This window comes from Pinus tabuliformis, chromosome 1_2 (genome assembly GCF_031772625.1).
Source record: "Pinus tabuliformis cultivar Carrire ecotype Pingquan chromosome 1_2, CPIR1, whole genome shotgun sequence".
NCBI lineage: Eukaryota > Viridiplantae > Streptophyta > Pinopsida > Pinales > Pinaceae > Pinus > Pinus tabuliformis.
Genome location: NC_142298.1, coordinates 551729924 through 551739976, shown reverse-complemented (window position 1 = coordinate 551739976; position 10053 = coordinate 551729924).

Here is a 10053-nt window from a genome sequence, read left to right as displayed (position 1 = left end):
TACAAAGCATTTTTATCAAATTTTTGGTGAATTTGTGCTTGAAAGACCTAATATCAGTGTAACACTTTTTAATTTTTATCCAAATTTTTGGTGAATATTAAAAAACCGGTTATTTGTGCTTCAAAGACCTAATATCAGTTCGTTTCACTGCCGATTTTAACTGCAATTACCTGCAAACCAAGTACAAAGAATTGAATATCAAAACACTTTTTAACTACAAAGTGTTGAATATCAAAACACTTTTTATCCCGCTGCATCCCTATGTGTTCCGGGTTTTGGTACATACCGTGTCTATCCAGATGTTTCGGGTTTTGGTACATACCGTGTATATCCAGATGTGCCAGGAAGTTTTTGGTGAATCTTAAAAAAACTGGTTATTTGTGCTTCAAAGACCTAATATCAGTGTAACACATTTTATCCAAGTTTTTGGTGAATATTAAAAAACTGGTTATTTGTGTTTCAAAGATCGTAAATACATTTTATCCAAGTTTTTGGTGAATATTAAAAAACTAGTTATTTGTGCTTCAATTGTAACTGCAATTAACTGCAAATCAAGTACAAAGGATTGAATATCAAAACACTTTTAACTACTGAGTATTGAATATTAAAACACTTTTTATCCAAGTTTTTGGTGAATATTGAAAAACTACTTATTTGTGCTACCAAAAACTAATTATTTTTGCTTCAATTGTAACTGCAATTAACTGCAAATCCAGTACAAAGGATTGAATATCAAAACACTTTTTAACTACTAAGTATTGAATATTAAAAAACTGGTTATTTGTGCCTAATATCAATGTGTATCAAAACACAACACTTTTGATCAGTTTTTGGTGAATATTAAAATACGTGTTGAATATTAAAAAACTAATAGACAACACTTTTTATAAGTTTTTGGTGAATATTAAAATACGTGTTGAATATTAAAAAACTGGTTATCTGTGGCTAATATCAATGTGCATCAAAACACAACACTTTTTATCAGTTTTTGTGAATATTAATATTAAAAAACTGGTTGTTTGTGCTTCAAAGACCTAATATCCGCGTGTTGTTTGTACTTCAAAGACCTAATATCAGCGTGTTGAATGCCGATTGTAACTGCAATTAACTGCAAACCAAAGGATTAAATATCAAAACAAGACCTAATACCAGCGTGTTGGAATGCCGATTCACTTTTTAAAAACAAGACCTAATATCAGCGTGTTGGAATGCCGATTGTAACTGCAATTAACTGCAAAACAAAGGATTAAATATCAAAACACAAAACACTTTTCTAAGTACAAAGCAATGAATATCAAAACACTTTTTATCGAATTTTGGATTAAATATGAATATCAAAACACTTTTTTATCGAATTTTGGATTGAATATCAATATCAAATTTTGGATTGTTTAAGTACAAAAACATTGAATATCAAACACTTTTTATCAAATTTTTGGTGAATATTAAAAAACTAGTTATTTGTGCTTCAAAGACCTAATATCAGTGTGTTTCAATGTGATTGTAATTGCAATTAATTATGCCTATTGTAACTGCAATTAACTGCAACACTGCAATTAACTGCAACCTAATAAAATTTTTGGTGAATATTAAAAAACTAGTTATTTGTGCTTCAAAGACCTCATATCAGTGTGTTTCAATGTGATTGTAAGTGCAATTAACTATGCCGATTGTAATTGCAATTAACTGCAACCTAATATTAGTGTGTTTCAATGCCGATTGTAACTGCAGGATTGAATATCAAAACACTTTTTATCAAGTTTTGGTGAATATTAAAAAACTAGTTATTTGTGCTTCAAAGACCTAATACCAGTGTGCTTCAATGACACCTGTGACTGCAATTAACTGCAAACCAAGTGTAAGGTACAAAAATACTGCAATTAACTGCAAACCAAGTGTAAGGTACAAAAATAGTAATGAATTATGCCATAATATGTTAATATCAGTGTGCTTCAATGCCAACTGTAACTGCAGTTGGCTGCAAACCAAGTGTAAGGCACATGAATTATGCCATATTATGTTAATATCAGTGTGCTTCAATGCCAACTGTAACTGCAGTCGGCTGCAAACCAAGTGTAAAACACATGAATTATGCCATATTATGTTAATATCATTGTGCTCCAATGCCAACTGTAACTGCAGTTGGCTGCAAAGAAAGTGTAAGGCACAAAAATAGTAATGAATTATGCCATATTATGTTGCTCGACCAAGCGTCCAAGTGTCCATAGTGATAATAAAGACGTCAGCGTTCAGGACAGAAAAATAATGTCAACCAACGTGGAAATCCAATGTTCGCGATGTGAGATAAATAATGTCAGCCAACGTGGAAATCCAATGTTCGCAATGTGAGATTCAACTGTGTACGACATCATAAAAAACACTCATAAACATCATAAAAAAGACAACATTCACAATGCATTTTCCATCCTATATTCAAATTAAATTATTCCAATTAAATTATAACCAACAGTCTACAAAGCTCAGAAATACCTCAAATTAAATTATTCAAAGTAAATTATAACCAACAGTCTACAATGCTCAGAAATACCTTCAAGATGCATTTGAAAACATATATTCGACAACATTCACAATGTATTTGTCATCATATATTCAATGTAAATTATAACCAACAGTGTACAATGCTCCAGAAATACCTTCAAGATGCATTTGAAAACATATATTCGAGGTAAATTATAACCAACAAGGGCAGTGATCATATAACTATATTCATAGCATGATACCAGTGTTCTCAAAGTAGATCCATATGAACTATGCTAATAAACAGTTGTTTGATCCACAAGCAAAGTGTAACAATCCTCAAATATATCATGTATTTAGGGTAGATTATCACCATCTACAAATCAAAGAGGCAGCAACGAATGAACAATAAACGGTAAACAGAAGTGTGACTGTGCGAGTGAAGCATACCAATAGTTAAATGTTTATTCAAATATTTCGGTCATGCATTAAGAGTACTGTCAAAGAGATCATAATTAAGCAGTACCTGAGCACTGAAGAACCTCAGAACAGTCATGAATCTGGACATAGCGAATGGGCAGTTCAGAAAATTGGCTAGTATGTGTAGAGACACCCCAATTTCAGAGAAATTCATGGGGTGCGTGTGCAGACCTCTCCAAAATTTTCCTCGGAACAGTCATGAATCTGGACATAGCGAATGGGCAGTTCAGAAAATTGGCTAGTATGTGTAGAGACACCCCAATTTTAGAGAAATTCATGGGGTGCGTGTGGAGACATCTCCAAAATTTTAAGAAATTCATGGAAAACAAAGTGGCATTTGTGAAACATTTCACAGTGCATTTTGCCAAGTTTCACAACCAATGGGCAGTTCAGAAAATTGGCTAGTATGTGCAGAGACACCCAACTTCAGAGAAATTCACGGGGTGCGTGTGGAGACATCTCCAAAATTTTAAGAAATTCATGGAAAACAAAGTGGCATTTGTGAAACATTTCAGTGCATTTTGCCAAGTTTCACAAAATTGGGGGTTTGGCAAAACGTTTACACACAAAGATAATCAAATATAATCAAGGGAAAAAAGGTGAGGGTGGTTACGCAAAAGAGAGGTCAGCAATTTTCTGCTTTGTTCAATCTGTGTAATTGGATATACAAATATGGAATACATCTTCTCATGTTTAGGAATAAATAAGCTTTACATATATCTGCCAAATAGGCCAGAAAAGAACTTCGTAATGTAGACAATTCACCCCAAACCTCTCTTAAGCAGGCTCACACCTAATAAAAAATGTTTCCAATAAAAAAATTGACCCAGAATCATAAGAATAGGGAAGACAATAAAGAATTATGCTGGATCACTGAAATCTAAGATACATCAGAGTTACCAATTCTCGAAAGCAGACTCCCATTGTCATTCGGTCATAAATACATTCCAGAATAATATTAATCTGTCGGTGTTACCAATTCTCGAAAGCAGACTCCCATTGTCATTCAGTCATAAATACATCCCAGAATAATATACTTGGACGTTGGAATGACAAGGCTGCTGCTTTTAATATTTGGTGAATATCTGTTACTCTAACTCCGTTGGAATGACAAGGCTGCTGCTTTCACAAGAAAGCATACAAATATTTGGTGAAATATCTGTTACTCTGACTCCCAAAAGGGTGATGGCGGGGACTCAACCACTTTTCAGCAGCCCATCAGCACCATATTACCCAGCATGATCAAGTGCTATATTCATATCTCCAACTTCTTAATACATCTGCAAAACCATACCCTGAAATTACTAGGCCTGCAGCGATATTTATTCAAAGTTGAGCTCGCTTGAATCTTGGCCTAAAATCAGGTCTCCAGTTAGTGTCAAAGGCATTTACAACAAAAGGCAATTTGTAAAGAGGTTGCCCAAGCTTAGGCTGCGGAATTCAACTAACCTGCTCCCCAATCAATCAAATCAAGGCCAACAAGGAGGAAAGAGATCCCTTGAAACAGTAAAAAGTAAAAATGAATTCCTTGAGCAGACAATAAACTCCTAGCAGAGGCTGTTAAAAGAAGAAAATCTAAAGCCAATTCTTTCTAATATAGCTGATTGGCTTTCTTTTTAAAGAGGTTGTTTCTGCTGCTGTTCGCTCAATTTGTTGAGGGCGTCAAGGGCTGACTCTGAAACAACCCGATGATACTTTGGGTGTTCTAATTGAGGACTGGATTCCTTCTCCATAAAAGCAACGAAATCAGCTTCAGATGATCTGCCCAACAATCTATGGGCGTTACCAATTCTCGAAAGCAGACTCCCATTGTGATTCATAGTCATAAATACACCCCAGAATAATATTATCTTGCTGCACAATCATATCTCGTAAGCATAATCAGCCATGAAAATGTGACGCTTGGACGTTGGAATGACAAGTCTGCGCTTTCATTAAAAAGCATACAAATATTTGGTGAAATATCTGTTACTCTGACATGCTTGGACGTTGGAATGACAAGTCTGCGCTTTCATTAAAAAGCATACAAATATTTGGTGAAATATCTGTTACTCTGACTCCCCAAAAGGGTGATGGCTTAAACTTAGCCACTTTTCAGCAGCCCATCAGCACCATATTACCCAGCGTGATCAAGTGCTGTATTCATATCTCCAACTTCTTAATACATCTGCAAAACCATACCCTGAAATTACTAGGCCTGCAGCGATATTTATTCAAAGTTGTGCTCGCTTGAATATTGGCCTAAAATCAGGTCTCCAGTTAGTGTCAAAGACATTACAAGGAAAGGCAATTTGTAAAGAGGTTGCCCAAGCTTTATGCTGCGGAATTCAACTAACCTGCTCCCCAATCAAATCAAGGCCAACAAGGAGGAAAGAGATCCCTTGAAACAGTAAAAAGTAAAAATGAATTCCTTGAGCAGACAATAAACTCCTAGTAGAGGCTGTTAAAAGAAGAAAAGCTAAAGCCAATTCTTTCTAATAAAGCCGATTGGCTTTCTTTTTAAAGGGTTGTTTCTGCTGCTGTTCGCTCAATTTGTTGAGGACATCAAGGGCTGACTCTGAAACAACCCGATGATACTTTGGGTGTCCGGGTGTTCTAATTGAGGACGTGATTCCTTCTCCATAAAAGCAACGAAATCAGCTTCAGATGATCTGCCCAACTTTTTTGTCACCACCCATTCATAAGCACTGCCAAGTTGAAAGAGCCCAGAGATCATGGCATTGAATTTTGTTACAGACATTGTGTTTTCAAAGAGAAGATATGGAACAATGAAAGGGAACGATCTTGGTGCAGAAAGTATATTAAAAAACGACATGATAGCAGGCACATAGTATATAATTGAGCTTCTGGCAAAAACATAATCATTGGAAGGATGATACAAAAAAGAGTGAATGAATAGAAAGGGGGAATGAGCTTTCGCAGCAAAAAGAAAAGGAATATTAAGTTGGCCTTCTTCGAGAAACCAATCTGCAGACACAACAGAAAAGAGCAAAGAGTTGCGAATAAGAAACAAGAGGAAAACTCATTCAGCAATTAAAAATCAGAATAAATAACTTACAAGAACTTCACCACATAAATAACCATTAAAGCAGATTGCAAAAAGCACCTCCTTAATGTTTTAGTTTTCCTAAAAGCATGTATTATGGACTAAAACCAACCTCCTTAGAACGGATTATGTCTTGTGGACACAAACGGAATAACTGCATTGGACCCAAGTTGTCATCTCCAATGACCTTCTCACCGAAGCAGGCTGTTCTGCAATGTCGCCCAAGAGCCAACACCAGAAAACAAGCTGGATACCACTGCTAACAACTACAATATCTTCATCCTCCTTGGCAGAATAAGAAAGCTGGCTATAAAAGAACTGCTGACGACTTCTCCAATATCTTCATCCCCCTTGGCAGAATAAAGCTGGCAATAAAAGACATTTGAGATCGAGTCTGGCGAAGATAAAGTATGGAAAATAGTACTGAGATAAACACTGACATGACATGCTCTGGATTTGCAGTGGAACGCTCAACTGACCTTCGGCTATTATTGTTGAAATCGATAATCAGCATGCCTCTTCTGTCATAGTTCGAATCCCATATTAACTATTGGATGAAAGGCTGAAAGACTCGTGGAATTGATGACAGCTGGTGGTTGAAACTTGAAATGTCATCCCCGTATGGTAGAAGATAATCGCTACCTGTATGACTTGGTGCACTCTCCCTTTTATCATTCTCTATTACATCAGACAACATCAACTGACCTTCGGCTATTATTGTTGAAATCGATAATCAGCATGCCTCTTCTGTCATAGTTCGAATCCCATATTAACTATTGGATGAAAGGCTGAAAGACTCGTGGAATTGATGACAGCTGGTGGTTGAAATGTCATTCCCGTATGGTAGAAGATAATCGCTACATGTATGACTTGGTGCACTCTCCCTTTTATCATTCTCTATTACATCAGACAACATCAACTGACCTTCGGCTATTATTGTTGAAATCGATGATCAGCATGCCTCTTCTGTCATAGTTCGAATCCCATATTAACTATTGGATGAAAGGCTGAAAGACTCGTGGAATTGATGACAGCTGGTGGTTGAAATGTCATTCCCATATGGTAGAAGATAATCACTACCTGTGTGACTTGGTGCACTCTCCCTTTTATCATTCTCTATTGCATCAGAAAATGTTGTCTGTCTGACTTTCTAAAAAATTAATTTTGAAAAACATTAAACTCTTTCAAGGATATAATTAGTGGAATCATCAGATATCCAGAGATGTCAAAAATATTCCTGGTATAAGCCCCGGAGGAACCAATGGATATGACCACCGATCTGCACCTCTTACAGGAGATAGATGTTGTGGTTGTGCAGTCTACTCAAAGTGGGGTGTGAGGCACCCACGTCCTATTTTCATTATCCAAAATATTCCTGGTAGAAGCCCTGGAGGAACCAATGGATATGAGCACCAATCTGCACCTCTTACAGGGGATAGATGTGGTGGTTGCGCAGTATACTGAGCCGCTGAAGGGGTTTGGGTAGACAATGATACATGATAAAGGGGAAATTCCTATAAACCCTTGGCATTATGCATATTCCAGTAAAAAGGAGGATACATTTCTTCAACTATCTTGCTGAAGCTCTGGCACTCATTTTAGAGTGCGTTTTTTAAGCTTGACCTCAATACCGTCCTTCAAACAAAGAAAAAGGTGGAGGGTAGATTCCTTCTTATTATTGTAATAAGCAAGGGTTCGTCCATCATCAAGATGCTTTCCTGCAAAGATCAGACGATGTTGGTCGGAGGGAATCCCTTCTTTGGTCTGGATCTTATCTTTTACATCTTTAACGGTGTCAAAGCTCTCAACCTCGAGAGTGATGGTCTTAATAAGAGTTTTGACAAACATCTGCATCTTGAAACTGGAATATAACCAACCCTGGAATACAACCAACCGATATACCTGTAAACCAAATTTTCTGGAATACAACCAACCCTGGAATACAACCAACCGATATACCTGTAAACCAAATTTTTTTTTGGTCAAAATTGTTTATTTATCAACATATTATGAAAAAGCAATACCAAATTCCATAAGAAAATGAGAAACCGTTTCCTCCCAAGGATGAAAAATGCAATTCATAAACTAAAAAGAAAAACTCTCCAAAGCCAAAAATTGCTTATTTATAAACATATTATGAAAAAGCAATACCAAATTCCATAAGAAAATGAGAAACCGTTTCCTCCCAAGGATGAAAAATGCAATTCATAAACTAAAAGGAAAAACTCTCCAAAGCCAAAACTTTAAGCAGTTGCCAAAAAATAACTCTTCACATAAAACAACGAAGAGTAGGAACTCTAACAAGGTTGCATACAATTTTATACAATAGCTACAAAGACAATAAAATGCACAGTATAGCCTTGATAGCCAAATTTCCGTTCTAAATAAAATACACAATTATAGCCTTGATAGCCAAATTTCCGTTCTAAATAAAATATACAAATTAGTAAAAGAATTTTTAAGAAATAACTCTTCACATAAAACAACGAAGAGTAGGAACTCTAACAAGGTTGCATACAATTTTATACAATAGCTATAAAGACAATAAAAATATACACAAATTAGTAAAAGAGTTTTTAAGATTCGAGGGCTTAAACAAAAGAACCCATGGCAAAAAATAACTCTTCACATAAAACAACGAAGAGTAGGAACTCTAACAAGGTTGCATACAATTTTATACAATAGCTACAAAGACAATAAAATGCAGAACACAGTATAGCCTTGATAGCCAAATTTCCGTTCTAAATAAAATACACAAATTAGTAAAATAATTTTTAAGATTCGAGGGCTTAAACAGAAGAACCTATAAATAAAAACCCAGAAAGGCAGAAACCCTAACAGCTTACACATCAAGAAATATAAGCTACAGAAAATAAATATGACTGTCAATAACCACATACAGTCAGAGGCACAGTGGAACAAAACGTACGCCTACAATATTAACGGCATAAGGCATAAGTTGTCGGATGGTCACCTCAGATCTGACTCAGTGTGTTGGATATTTGACATGAAGGGGAAACCAACCCCTAGTTGCTGCAGAGGAGTGAAGAAGTTGACAGGTCTGGCTTCCACCACCCCTGGAAGGAGGGCAGTGTGCAGTTGCCTGAAGAGTGTCTATTCCCAATTCCCCAACGTTAATTCAGTTGCTGTCTCTGGTCTCCCATGCTCCTGCGGTGTTAATATTCCCTTCAAAATTTCTCTCCAGACCAACTCACAACACATACCTTCCTGTATTACTTATAGATCTGCAATGAAGAAATGCAGCAAAAGAAATAGAAATATAAAAGACAAGCAATGATATAAATAACTCCAATACCCAAAAGAAAGCTTTTATTAATAATATCACCTCAGAGTTGGCTCGAGGTTGATGGTCCCCTCACCTCCTCCCTGGGAGGGTTCTTTGTATCCCCAAGACAACCAATGTTATTTAATATTCTATTAATAATATCACCTCAGAGTTGGCTCGAGGGTGATGGTCCCCTCACCTCCTCCCTGGGAGGGTTCTTTGTATCCCCAAGACATGCAATGATATAAATAACTCCAATACCCAAAAGAAAGCTTTTATTAATAATATCACCCGAGAGTTGGCTCGAGGTTGATGGTACCCTCACCTCCTCCCTGGGGGTCCTTTGTATTCCCAAGAACAGCAATGATATAAATAACTCCAATACCCAAAAGAAAGCTTTTATTAATAATATCACCTCAGAGTTGGCTCGAGGTTGATGGTCCCCTCACCTCCTCCCTGGGAGGGTTCTTTGTATCCCCAAACTGATGGTGATCTCTCTACCTTGGTGGATGTTTGAAACGCTCATAGAATTAATGAAAGTAGAGGAAAAAAGTGGATATGGTCACTGATCTCCACCTCTAATAGAGTGTACAGATGTCGTAGTTGTGCACTCCACTGAGCAATTGTTCCTGCTCTGCTAATGGCTAGGAGTTTCTTTGTGAATCCAACAACTATTGTGGACGGCTTTGAGCAGATACTAGTGGAATTCCTAAACCACAATTATATATCAATGGAAAAGCAAAAGAGCAAGAAGCTGACAAAG